A 15,010-nucleotide genomic window follows, 5' to 3' on the forward strand; every position below is an offset into this window, starting at 1 on the left:
TGGGACGCACTGTATAGTCACCCCCATGCTCTCCGTTCAAAAGTCGCCTAAAAACTTATATGTTAAGTGTGTTTTTTTTTGCATGGAGCCCGTCTACAGAACAGCTTAAATCCAATCTTCTTTCTTTGTCTAATATTTTTCCTCAGGGCTTAGAGACGTCTACTGGCAATGATATTAGTTATACAAACACCGAGTTATCATTTTTATTACTGCAATAAAAATAATAACTCTGTGTTTGTATAACTATTATTGTTACTATTATTATTGTTATTATCATTCTTCTTCCTCCTCCTCCTCTTCTTCTTCTTTCTTCTTCTTCTTATTATTATTGGCAAAAAGAAGCTGCTGAAAACTGCTTATCTAAAAAAGAGAGAGTCAAAAGGGGCCTCAGCTTTCGATTCTAGCAGAATCTTCTTCGGAGGCAAAATGACAAACATATAAAATGGAACAACCATGATACAGACCACAGACATTCAACAGCAACAGACAAAAGGGGCATTAGTGAGAAGAGATGACCAAACAGGTTAATGAAGGGGATGAAAGAAAAGGTGTAGGCAGACACAAAAGGGAAGTGAGTTATTATTATTATTATCATCATCATCATCATTATCATTGTTATTAATATTGTTATTATTATTGTTAATATTCAGCAGCATCAGCATCATCATTATACAAATAGCGAATAGGCATGAGTGCGATGGTTCGAGATTTCGCATGAGGTCCAGTAATCTATGAAAAGGGAGCAAAAATATTGAAAGCGAAAAGCAAAATCCCACAAGCGCACATGCTCTTGGACAACATTGCGCATTTAGCTAGCGGGCTGTACGCGCATTGTCACCTTATTTAATGAAGTCGCATTGTGACGTCTCCTCTTAAGCCGTGCAATGGTACATTTTGGACGGTACATTTTGGATGGTACGTCTTGTGTGCAACGGTACGAATGTGTGACATTCAGCCTCCCATTTGATCGCGTACAACAAGCTAAGTAGGCGTTGTACAACATATTTTATCCGACAGTTAGAGTATTCTCTCAATAAGAATCAAGGAAAGTTGTCACATCAATCAGCACCCGTAATTTAGCCTCTTGCCGAGGCCCTGGCTGCTGCTTCCCGAGCAAAGCGAGGGATATCCTAATTCGCGAAAAAGAGAGAAAACGGTGATAAAAGATACTAGAATGGTTATGAATATGAAGGAGTGACAAAAACAAAGAGATTGTGAAATTGATCGGAGAAGCTCGCGTACAGATAGGGGGATGGACACGCCCACCCCCCCCCCCCTAAAAAAGGTAAAGAGGGAGAAATGAAGCAAACGGAAACGAAAAGTTTAAATATCTTGTTCTGGATTTACGTAAAAATCTACCCCAAATTAAAAAAAAAAATGAAAATTGCAACTTTATAAAATATTTCCGCATAAGCCATATCTTAACCCCCCCTTATTATTTTTGTTTATAGTTGATCAAAGCTAAGAGATACACTCTAAAAAATGAAGTGCTAATTTAGCTCTTAATATATACAGTGTATAGTGCGCATACATTCGTAATTTCGAAGCTTCGTTATTCCGAAGGTTCGGTTATTCCGAAGGTTCGTATTTCCGAAGCTTCGTAATTTCGAAGGTTCGGTTATTCCGAAGGTTCGTATTTCCGAAGCTTCGTAATTTCGAAGGTTCGGTTATTCCGAAGGTTCGTATTTCCGAAGGTTCGTAATTCCGAAGGTTCGTCAATCCGAAAATGAAATAAGGTTCGTAATTCCGAAGGTTCGTTAATCCGAAAACGAAATAAGGTTCGTAATTCCGAAGGTTCGTTAATCCGAAAACAAAATAAGGTTCGTAATTCCGAAGGTTCGTTAATCCGAAAACGAAATAAGGTTCGTAATTCCGAAGGTTCGTTAATCCGAAAACGAAATAAGGTTCGTTAATCCGAAAACGAAATAAGGTTCGTTAATCCGAAAATTAAATAAGGTTCGTATTTCCGAAAATGAAAATAATTCATTTTGGTAACAAAAACGATGTTGTCATTACAAGATTACACGATATTATGCAATGATAGTAATAACGATCGATGATACATGCGTGTGTTGGGGTCAAAGCATGTATTTCATTAATATAGGCGCCCTGATCAAGCACAGGCTAATTTCGATTTTATCTGAGCAATTGCTGCCTATAAGCAAATGGTTTAATTAAAGATGCAGGGGATCAAGTGTGTTGGAAGCGTGCGAGCAACCTCTAGATAATAGGATTTGTATTGGAGGGGATGTCATTTTTAATAACAGCTTCTGCTGGTAATAAAAATAATACTAATAATAATCCTTGTGAGATGTTGAAAGCGAATCGCAAGCTCAAACTAGTAGACATTTCATGTAACAAGACGTGAAGTGAGCATTCGGAGCATTTTTTGTAATCGTGAGAAAGATGTGTATCTTTCTAAAGAATTAATGCGAGGGCGAGCTGTAATTTGTTTATATACTGACCTGGGGCCCGTTGCATGAAACTTTTTACCTGAGAAAACTCAGGTTGTTTTTACAGGAGTTTTTGCCCTGTGCTAAAGTCAGTGGCGGAAATCAGACTAACCTTAGTTTTCATTTTTTACCAGAGTTTTCTCAGGTAAAAAGTTTTATGCAACAGGCTTCAGAAAGTAATCTTTTAAGGACTGCATTTAGTGACTAATGAATAGAATATATATCTTACGAACTAAATAATGAGAGCGCGAACCGCAAGCTTAAAATTTGTGATATTCCAACCTGAAAACTGGACATTTCATACTTCTTTTTTGTAACCAGGAATAGAATGAGTTCCTCAATAAACAATACTTGATGCGAGCGAGAAACGTGAGCCAAATTTTTCCGATTTTCCAACCTGAAAACTGGACATTCTAAGCATTCTTGTAAAAAAAAAATAATAATAGCTGGGAGAATAGTTTTCAGAACTGAAGTGGCTTCCCTGGGTAATGCTAGGTTCACACCAACGCCGCTTTGATGGCGCTTTAAAGCGGCGTGCAAAGCGGCGGCAAAGCGTAACAAAGCTTCATTAAAGCGTAAAGACCGTAATAGAGCATGAGAAAGCTTTGAGCAATTCGGGACATTCGGCAAGAGCGCCAAATTTTTTTAAACTGTTTAAAAATTTGAGGCGATCTGTCACGGATTGAGAAAAGCGGGGAGAGCGTATTAAAGCTTATCAAAGTCGTAGGAAAGCTTAACAGAGTTTAAGAGAGCTTGGTTCAAAGCGGTGACCCCACTTTTGATACTTTGCCCATAAGCCCTACAGTTAAGGATTCGTTCAGCCTGATTTTTACCGGTTACAGACCTTTGCAAGAAGTACTTATAACACAAAAACCACTGAATGTGATTTGGGTATTTTTGGATCAATTACTAAATGAAAAGTTGGTCTTTTCAATGAAACAAAAAATAATGAAAAAAAAAACGACCAGAAGTGTACCGGGCATTTTTTAATAGGAAACCCTGTATAAAACATAATAAAATAGAAAAGGCAATAGAATAAATAATAAATAAATAGAAAACTCTTTTTAAAACTTCAAGTTTTCCACAAGTTTACACTTTGAAAAATCCCTGGGAATGAAAAAATATACGACATGTGGGTAAATTTTTCAGATATAATTTTGGGTTTGGGTCTTATCTATCCAATGAAAGTAAAAGTTTTGTCAGAATGTTACACTTGAGTGAGCGCTGTCCATTTTTGTAAAGCTCGCAGAAATCTGTTTGCGCAGAAATGCTCATTTTCACGCTGTGTCAAGGGGAAGGGCGAAATCAAACTTGCCCTGCGAAACATTTCTCATACATTTCCCTTGCACTTTTAGTCAATTGAAATAAAACGGACTCATTCAAGCATTCTGTAACAATTTTGCCACCCAAATTGAAGTTTCAACACTTAGTAAGCACAACCTTTACCATTTTTGTGCAAGCTGGATCTGAGGACATAACTGAATCTGAACAAAAGTTTATATCAGACATCTTCAGCATTTTTTCACGAAGTTTTTATCATTTAAAGTGGGTTTACGTTTCATTTTTCATTTAATACTTGTTTCTCCACACATTTTATAAGCTAGATACTGATTAACAAAATGAAATAAAGCCTAAGCCATTCCATGTAAATCACAGCTCAGTGTAAAGCAAATATCGTCACGATGGCCTCGGTGTGTGGGGGAGTGGGGTGGGGCGCAATGCACACTTTGAAGTGTTTGTGGGCAAGGAAACAAGTAAAAAAGGTGAAAAAATATCTTTAAATCAATTTTAGTAGCTGAATTCCACTTTTTCTTCATGTTTAAGTTCTACTTTTATTCGCATAACTATTTCAAAGCTCTGCGCAAATCAATTTTCACTAACTTTTCAAAAGTAAGTGGTGCTCACTCAAGCGGAAATATTTTTCGACAGTTATATCGTCATTTGCTTTAATGGATCTGTACTTATGTTAAAATGTGGAAAAATCTTCAGAATATTAGAAATGTGTAATTTTACAGGATTTTTTCAAAGTGTAAACTTTTTTTTGATACGCACTGTACAGTGCGTCCCAAAAAAAACGAAACCGAGATTTGGAGATGATTTATCATAACTTAATCATAAATACAATAGACAAATGACCTACCATTTTAAAGCTTAGAATCTCCTCTTTCATCTGAAATCATTAAGATGATTTCTCATTCACGCATGAGTGAACAAAAACAATTCGAAGATAGGTTGCCAAAAACTCATTTGGCGGGGGGTATTTGAATTTCAAAAAGAATATCATTTGACTAAAAAGTTCAATATCTGCTCTTTAATTTGATACCTTAATTACAGAAAATGGTCAAGAAGTAAAAAAGTTATGATCCCTCGAAACAGTACTTGTATTTCAATAATTTCATTAAATAAACATGTTTTCACTGGTTTCCCACAGAAGCTAACGCGTGGTAACAAAAGACTTAATGCATGGCTGATCGTCAACAAAACGGAGTGTCAAGTGACTTTGAACGCTAGCCTGTAAAACCTCTTCATTTTATGAAATTATTGAAATTCAAGCCTTATTTTAAATAACCAGAACTTTATCATTTCTTGACCGTTTTCTGTAATTGAGGTATCAAATTAAAGAATAGATATTGAACTTTTTAAAATGTGGTTTTCTTTTTAAAACCGAGATACGGCCCGCCAAGTGACTTTTTGGTATCCCCTTTTCAAATTGTTTTTGCTCACTCATGCGTGAATGAAAAATAATCTAAAGAAATCTAATCTGAAAGAAGAGATTCTAAGCTTTACAATGATACGTCATTTGTTTATTTTATTTGTGATTAAGTTATAATAAATCATCTCTAAATCTCGGTTTCGTTTTTTGTGGGACGCACTGTATAATGTTTTATATTTTATTTCGTTTGTTTTATGTTCTCTTTTATAAAATTGATTTTCTAACTAATTTTTCAATTAGTAAGAAAATCAATTTGTAATAATTTGGAATAATCAATTTAACAAAAAATGCGTATTTTAAAAATCTTTAATCGCACATGTCTAAATTTCGAATTCTGCAACTTGATTCCTTTAAATTTTCACTCCTGATGTACAATAGTAGTATTATCTGATATTTAATGGGTAAGAAATCAATAAAGTCTGTATTTATATTTTTACAAGCAGATGAAATACATAACAACAACAATAACATCAATAATAATAATAACATCTTCACAAGTACACACAATACAAAAATTATTTCAAACTTGTATTAGAAATAAACGAATGTGCATATGAGAGTATGTTCTCATTTCTAGACACAAAAGTCTTTATCTTCATCATTTGCTTCTGACGATATCTGAGCCACTCCTTTCTTGACTCAATCAGGAAGTACCACCCCAGCCATTCTTTGTTGCCAGTCAACAGCACCCACTGGAGAGTATTCTCTGAGATGATCTCTCTGATGTCTGGCATCCACAGTGGCGAGGTTCCCCTTGCAGGTGGTTGCGGAACATCTTCCCAGTGAGGTCCACCTCCCCTGGCCCCTAGTGCGAAGCTGTGCTCTTCATCGTCGTTTAGTTAGATGCACATCTTTTTAATGACAGCAAAAATCTGCTCGGATTTTTAAAAACTAATTTTCATTTTTTATTGAAATAACCTAAAGTTTTAGCTTGTGATTCACGCTCGCAGCACCTCGCAATAATGCCATTTTAAGAATAATTGACCACAAAAAACGTTATACAACTTCACCTTTGAATTTGTTTTACCTAGCCGCTCGCTCATTATACTCTCTCCCGAAAAATAAAGCCTAAATATACATTTTGCCATAAGAAGTCACTTCAAAAAAGTTTTTCTCTACTTAATCACTATCAAACACACAATGACTTCAAGCAGATGATAATCTTAAGGTGAAAATATCACCAAAGTGCCCATTTTGACGTACGAGTTTCATTTTTTTGGCTTTACCCCCAACGAAAATTCGTTCGGCCGCCCTTGCCTTCCCATCCTCATAATAATTGAACGGCAAAAGTGTCCCCCGCCCCCTCCCCTTGCCTCTGCCTCTGCTTTCCCGGTTTTCATTTTTCGGATTAACGAACCTTATTTTGTTTTCGGATTAACGAACCTTATTTTGTTTTCGGATTAACGAACCTTATTTCGTTTTCGGATTAACGAACCTTCAGAAAAACGAACCTTATTTCGTTTTCGGATTAACGAACCTTCGGAAAAACGAACCTTATTTCGTTTTCGGATCAACGAACCTTCGGAACAACGAACCTTTTTTCGTTTTCGGATTAACGAACCTTCGGAACAACGAACCTTATTTCGTTTTCGGATTAACGAACCTTCGGAACAACGAACCTTATTTCGTTTTCGGATTATCGAACCTTCGGAATAACGAATCGTCGGAATTACGCCACAAATGTTCGGATTAACGAACCCCTTTTCGTTTTCGGATTAACGAACATCGAGGTATAGGCAATTTACGTGTTTCGGAATTACGAACCTTCGGAATAAAGAACCTTCGGAATTACGAAGCTTCGGAATTACGAAGTGTAACCGTATAGTGTATAGTGACTGCACTTCGGAGTGCTGATTTGTCTAGACTAGACAAATCAGCACTCCGAAGTGCAGTCACTATACACGCTCTTTAAGAGCTAGATTAGCACTTCATTTTTTAGAGTGTAGGAAGAAAAAGAAGGAGGGATTTCTTTTATTGAAGATGAGATAAAAAAGAGACGGCAGAATTGGAATATGAATCATATTTGCCAATGTCTTGAGCTCGTAGCCTCATTTGAGGTGGCGAGGGGGGTGAGTCTTAAGTCTATGTTAACCCAGGGATACATAAAATTGTATAAGCATGTTACTCATAGGTCCTGCTAATCGTAATCTCGAGAATGAAGAAAACTAAAAGGCATAAGCATTATGCAAAAGCTTACGGCAAAACAAAACTTCATGAGGGGTGCGCATGCTTATTATTGACGTATATAGGTAAACGCGCGAATCTATACCCACAATGCGCATGCGTGTGGTTGAGGTAACCACGGCCACGCCTAGCTTAATATTTTCATGATTATTATCATTTATCTCTTGCAGCTTGCTGACACAGAGTTATTGAGCGATTTTCTCATATTCTTTCTGAAAATTTTGAGCAAAATTTCAAAATGGGTTGTGCAAAATCCAGACCCCGATCTTTGTCTTTCAAGGGAGAAAACAAAGATGTTTTAGAAAAGAACAAAACCTGTTGTTGGACAGGAATTAGATCAGTCTTCTCCAAGAACAAGATGGTAAGCTTTTGTTTAGAACAGATGATGATGCATGAAAATGATCATAGTGTATGCAAAATATTCTTTAAGAGAATGAAATGATCTTCAATGCCACTTCATGAGGAAATTAACCTTTTTAAGGGTTAGCATGCAAAAACTTAATAGCATAATGTTCATGTTGGCCCACTTGTCTCGACGATTTCTGACTTGTGATGTTGATGAACGATCTTAAATCATCATTTCACGAGTCAAGTATTGATTGATCGCAGAGCAAAAAGGTCTTATACAATCTGCTTTACTATATGAACTGTTCAGATAAAGTTTAAATGTTAAACAATTATTAATTATTGAAATTTCAACTGCAATATTTAATCTCTACATTATAAAAACGGAATATACATGTATATTGCTTTGGAATGTAACTTTTGTTAATATTTTCTTTAAACTTTTAACGAACAATTTCATAATAAGAGTAAACGGGGGGTGTAAATATGGGTGTTGTTTAATATTTTTAGTACTGTGTACAATATGTTAATTTATATCACTTATACGTTCATTATTTTAATATGAACCTACACTTTCTCCACTTTCTCTTCCCTAAGTTTTTTTTTTACTATTTGTCACGGGCCGTCAACGTGCCGACTGACTCATTACACTTTTCTATAGTTTCAAAATATTTTATGGTGTAAGTTAAACCTAATATGAAATTAAGATAAATTTTTAATTTATCTTTAGATGTACAAGAGGTGACCCGATCTCCCTTCACAAGAACACATTATTAAGAAAGGCTTACTTTAAATGAGTATTATTCATAACTGAATTTAGTACAAGATTTAAACCACCATTTGAGGACAAATTGCAATGTAGCCGATTACTATTAAGATGCTTTAAAAAGAGCACAAGGAAACGCCTATGTTGCCATGGAAAATATAAGAGGTCTTGACGAAGTCCATTTTGTTGATTGTGTCCGACAGACAAATAAAATTATCGGAATCAATTCAATTATTGGGTTAAATTAGAATCTATTCGCAATTAACCTGCATTCTTTGTCGCACACGTTATCTATATCACCAACAAAATAGCTATTTTCAACTTGAGCAATCCTGTTTTAGAGTGTAGATCCCGAATTCTGCAGAACAATGGATCAAGAGAGAGAGAGAGAGAGAAGAAAAAAAACGGGGAGAGATACAGGGGAAGATATAATATATAGAAAGAAGAGAGCTGAGTTGGTAGAGATTAGATAATTATGAGAAAAATGATTCAATTGATTTAGAAACAGTTACCTTCAACCATGGATTGCTTTCATGGCTTTGATTTTCTATAATACGAGAGATTGGACGTTAACCTAAAAAGTGATTATGAAGTTAAACAAAATGTTATTATCAAATTAAACTTCGAAGGAATTGCAGGTTTTGGAGGAAGACACCTGCAGTGATGCCGACACTGAAGGCAGCTTCCGCATCAACTACTTTGATCAGTCATCAGTTACTTCCATCCATTCTGCCACATCCATCCACTCAGTCACTACCATCCAGTCAATGGTGCTCCGGCAGTCTTGGTCCGCTCCAGCTATTCTTAGCCGAGACAGCCGCCAGACCTGGATGCCCGAAATGAACCCCAGAACTGAGGATGAGCAGCCCTCTACGTCCTATCCGAGGGACGTGGTGGTCTCTGCACAAGACTTCTTGTCCTACCGTAAGTTGGATAGGCTATTCGTTTGGTGATTTCAATTGGAGTGTCAAATCAAATGTAGATAATCGGATTTTAATTATTCCATGTGAATAACAGAAAGAGAAACAGAGGAGGAAGAAAACCGAGAAATAAAAAAGAAGTTGATGAATTAAGTAGGCCTATAGTCCCGATAGTAGAAAAAGACGTAATAAAATGAGGAAGAAGAAGATGGAGAAGAAGAAGGAGACTAAGGAGAAGAAACTGAAAAAAGATTGGGGAAAAAAGAAGAAAAAAAGAAAACGAAGAAGAAGAAGAGCAGGAAGAGGGGAAAAACACTAGCAAAGATGTTGAGAAAAAAATAGAGGTGAGTCATATAAAAAGAGCAATAAATATGCAAGATGTTTGGAAGGAGTGTATGGATGTAGTCATGTTTATCATTATTATTAGTAGTAGTATTGTTGTTATGATTATTACATGTATTTGCATTTCTTTTCTTGCCTATCAAAAAGATCGATTCATCAACGATAAGGACGACGATGACGTATCGGTTTCATCTGACGTCGATTACAGTGATGACCATAACGATGCTGATGTTGAATCCAACATCGATGATGATAAGACCTCAATATCTGGCTTTTATGTTTCAGAGGATAAGTGTAAGTATTAAGAAAAAACAAACAAACAAACATGGTCGTAATTTCACTAACTATAATTATGTCTAAGGTGCAAGATTGGTTAACGGGTAAAAATAAGAAAGTGGCTTATACAATAATGGATGAGGACAAGAGGGTGAAATCATGAAGGTACATTTTATCACCTTGGTGAGATCCAAAGAATGGAAAAGGGGTAATTATAGGGGAAGGTAGGGAGGGGGAGAGAATTATAAATCACAAGTTTCAAGTTTATTTTTTTTTTGGATCCCATATCTAAGCATAGATGATTACAATCAACGAACATTAATATTTTTTTACAAAATTGATCAAAGAAAGAGTTACATTGATAATGATGATGCATTCGATGATACTAAAAATGTCTCCCTTCTTTGGGTACCTTATTCGAAAGAAGAGATGACAATAAATAAAAAAAAATCTTTATCATACACGTAGTTGTGAAGTATCATATAAATCTTTCTTAACTTTAACAATATACCGTCAAAGTTCGTAAGGAGTTCGAGAACCTTGTCGAGGAAACGGACGATGAGTGCAGTGGAAATATGACCAGCTCAGAGTCAGTGATGGTCAAGGGGTGTGGCCCTGACCAGATTACAAATATCATGGACACTAATTGGTCAGGTGAGTTACTCTTATATTGAGCTATGAAGATTTATGAATAAGCTCATTTTTCTGGTAACCTCTCTCTTCCTATATTTGCCCTACGTCTACGTCTATATTTTTTTTTGCATTTTCACTTTCTCAGCTGCCTCCATTGCTCCTTTCCTCTCTCTCTCTTTCTTGCTTCTTCGTCTTCTCTTCTCCCTACATTTATGTGTGTAATGTAAGTGTTTTTTTTTTCTTGATAATTTCTAAATTTCCAAATTTTAAGTGTGGAAATTATTGAAAATCACAGGTGTCATCATAATCATACTTGTCACTCTGAGGAAAAGATCACAATTAAGATAGTTTTGTTAATCCTTTTTTCTTCTCCCTATTAGATGAAGACACCATCTATCTCTCGAGCACATCAGAGGGAAATGACGTCACAAGTGAGGATGATAAGGACGTCGACAAGGAGAAAGGTGTTGGTGTCCCTGGAGAGATCGGAGATCGTATTCTCTTAGGTTTGTCTCTCTGAATGATTGGAAGATAGGGCAGGGAAAGAAAATAGGAAGAATGAGGAAAATGGAAAGGACAGGAGAAGTGTATAAATAAAATGGAAGAGGATAAAGAGAAGGGCAAGGAGAAGAAGAAGACGAAGGAGGAGAAGAAAAATGAGAAGAAGAAGAAGATGAAGAAGAAGAAGAAAAAGAAGAAGAAGTAGTAGTAGTAGTAGTAGTAGTAGTAGTAGTAGTAGTAGTAGCAGTAGTAGAACAAGAAATAATATCTACAGTAAGATCCAGACGTTATTGAAATAATTTTATTTTTCGTTTTTATTATCAATCGCACATCCAGACAAATATCATGACTTCCAATTTAATATCCTGGACGAGATCAAGAATGCATGCGGGAACATCTACCGAACAGGACTCCAGACCGTACAGGACATCGTAATGGGAGAACATAAGAAAGAGATGGACATCGATGAGGGATGCACCGTGGTCGATGATGAAGAAACAGGAGATCATACTTCATCAGGTTGGTCAACGATTAGGAATAGAACACATCCCACACATAAGCTCTGACGCTCTTAGATTATTATACATTATTTTCAGAAAATATATTCTTTAAAAAAAATCATTAAAACATTATAATTATTAATATTTCAATCAGAGCAGTCAGAAACTAATAACATAAATAAACATCGCCTAATTTGCTTTGGGTTATAGGATACTCTGTAGAGAGAAGGGGATATCGCCATGGTTTTTTTGATAGGTGGGGCAAGATGGCCCGAAAATTGTATCACCTTTTCATGAAATTAAAAAGGTGTTAAGTAGAACGATAGGAACCTCTCTCTTCCGTTACTTGTTATTTTCCTTTTTGTTATGCTTCTTCCTTTCCCCCTATACTTGAACATTGACAGGTTGTGGCTGCCCCCTACAACACAATTTTCTTGATTTTTCGAATATATGCTGGCTTCTTGTCAGAGGAAAAAAAAATCTCCGAGCTGATGAATATTTCCATGGTGTAAAGTCGAAACGATGCCATAATCATACTAGGTCGTTATTTTGAGTTTGGCTTATTTTTTGTCTGTTAGCTAGTCACCCTGATCTGTGGGACGTCATCAACTGTATGATCACAGGCGTCCCCTTAGAGAAGAAGGAGAAGAAGGGGGAGAAGGGGGATGCGTAGAGGAAGAGAAGCAGGAGGCAGATGGAGGAGGGGGAGGAAGATGACGATAGGGAAGGAGCGCATACGAAGTTGGATGGGAGAAGGAGTATATTCAGTATTGGACCAGAGCTGTCTGAGCTGAGAAGAATGAACATGACGGAAGAGGAGGAGGAAGAGGAGGAGGAGGGGGGAGATCGAAGGGGGCGACTATGGAGATGATGAGAAGGAGGGATATGAATGGAGGATATCAACAACCACTGCGACTAGAATGGTCATCTGAGAAGCAGACGATCCTATTCCCAAGGTTTGTAAATCCGATAAATACATAAATGGAAACAAAACTGATAAGTGTGATTAATGTAAATATTGAGTCACTTGGACTTTGAAAATTTAGACATGTGTGCGAAGTTCTGTTTTTAATGAAAAAAAAAACTACTTGCATGTTGGAAATATATCAAATCCGTGAGAGTAAATTGTGCAACCGAATTCTGATCGAATTTATCAAGCTACCAGTATCAGAGACATTGTTAAGTTAACTATTCCACGTTTTAGCCTTAATTTGGTTAGTCAAAGGATTTTTTTAAAGCGAATAACAACATCTTGAACGTTACCATGCTTTTTTTTCCATTTTGATTATGTTTTAGGATTTTTCCCAGAGGAGTTGGAGAGGGACAATTTACTCTTGGGATCTATTACAAGGTCTAGAATCAGGATACGGAGTTGGGAACTTGATGGTTCAGGGAAACACTGGCCTTGTTGCAATGAGGACATGGGTTCGAAACCTGGTGCCATTTTCTTACTCCATTCTTGCTCTAGAACAACCCCGGAGAACTGCAGGTAAGCAACGCGATTCAATGAGCATTATTACAGCTGAGTTCGATGTCTCCACTTTGTCGTTAGCTGGATAGTAGTTCTATAATGTGCAATACAGTGAATCATTGCATCAACAGCATAAGCAATCCTTTTGGTTTGTAGGAACAAAAGATAGATAGATATAGATAGATAGACAGACAGACAGATAGATAGATAGATAGATAGATGAGGAGGAGGGAGGGAGAAAAAAGAAAGAAAGAATAGGGGAAGAAAGAAGATATGAAAGAAATGTTAGCAATTAGGCATCAGCTACAGAGCTACGATATTCTTCTGAAGTAGATTTTAAAAATATTTTCTGTCATATCATGGTGATGTGCGATGATTGCCATATCTGGATGAATGAATCCAGCCGAAACTGTATCTGTCACATAGGTTTTGTCAATAAAAAAAAAATACTTCCTTAATGGTAAGCTATTCTCAAATAGTTTACATTAAAAATAAATAATGGATATGGCTATTTCAAAGACGGTTGTACAATATTGGTTTGTCAAGAACCTGTTTCTATTGAAAAATTACTCAGCCCCACAATAATGATAGACATTTCAGAGTGTGGAAACTATACATTTTAAATAATCAAAATTATCACAAATCTGATTGTTTTGCAGGTCAAGCAAAATCGAGCCATGTACATGATGTACGACAAGCAAGAGATGGAGCTACACCTATCCCTGCACCGACTCAATTGCCTATCAAATATAAACTCTGCAATCAAAGGTCGCCGCTGTATCACTCTGAACGAAAGACGGACAGTAACGTGTCAATTCAAATATCGACTGAATCAGTTACATAATTCTGAACTGGTTAATCTAGGGATACAACACCGACATGCAATAAAGAGTTGCCAACAGAATAAGGGGGGTATCTAAGACAAAATGAACAAAACTTTAAACGCATATGAAACCAGTCCATCACTCCTGCAGGCCTTTTACAGATTTCCATCGGCCTGTCCAATATATCACAAGGCCCGGGGTTCAAATCCCATTGCAGCACACACGTCATATTTGCCAAGTTATTTGTCACTCTCCATCCAGGTGCTATATCTCGGCATTGTCTTCAGTTTAAGTTTCAGTTTCAGTTTTATTCTTTCGCATTTCCAACAAAACAGTAGACAAAATCCATCATAAATACAGTTATAACAATTGAAATGTAATAAAGAAACATGTAACGCAAAGAAAGATGTAACGTGAAATTGAAAGGAATCTCGTCTCTAAAACGCGATTCAGATGAGGACAGACTGAGTAAGACAAGCGCCAAATCTCAACCAACTGATCGTGCATCGTTCTGCTCGTATAGATCGCGGGAAAATTTCATCAATATTTTCATCCGGCAAGTGGTCAGATCTGACAAGTTTCCTTGAATTTCATTGGCTGAGAAGCACTGTTACTATGGTAACTGTCGAATTAAATAGGACTTGTCAGATAAAACGTCCGACAGTACTTTGATGAAACGTTCCACTGGATATCAGGATAGTTTCATTTTAATGGACACAATTGCAATCGGCCCTCGGATGAAACAACGGTGTGCCCATAATTCACACATAACAATAAATCTATTCAAAATGAACGAATCCTTGGTCATTTTTGTTTAAAATTTCACCTTTCTGATTCTTAGAATTTTTTATCACATATCTGCACTCAATCATCCACTCATCTCACTTATTGATCTTTGTCCAATACACACACTCCTATTCCTTCCATAAATTAGTTTACTTGAGCGAATAAAAAGGAAACACATGAAAAACAACATATACATTTGTATAAATGTAATTTAATGTGTATTAATGAATACAAATAAATAGATAAACACATACACATATATATCTTCCTGTCACAGCTACATGAAGATAATTTCA

This window comes from Lytechinus variegatus, chromosome 19, assembly GCF_018143015.1.
Source record: "Lytechinus variegatus isolate NC3 chromosome 19, Lvar_3.0, whole genome shotgun sequence".
In the NCBI taxonomy this organism is placed as follows: Eukaryota; Metazoa; Echinodermata; class Echinoidea; order Temnopleuroida; family Toxopneustidae; genus Lytechinus; species Lytechinus variegatus.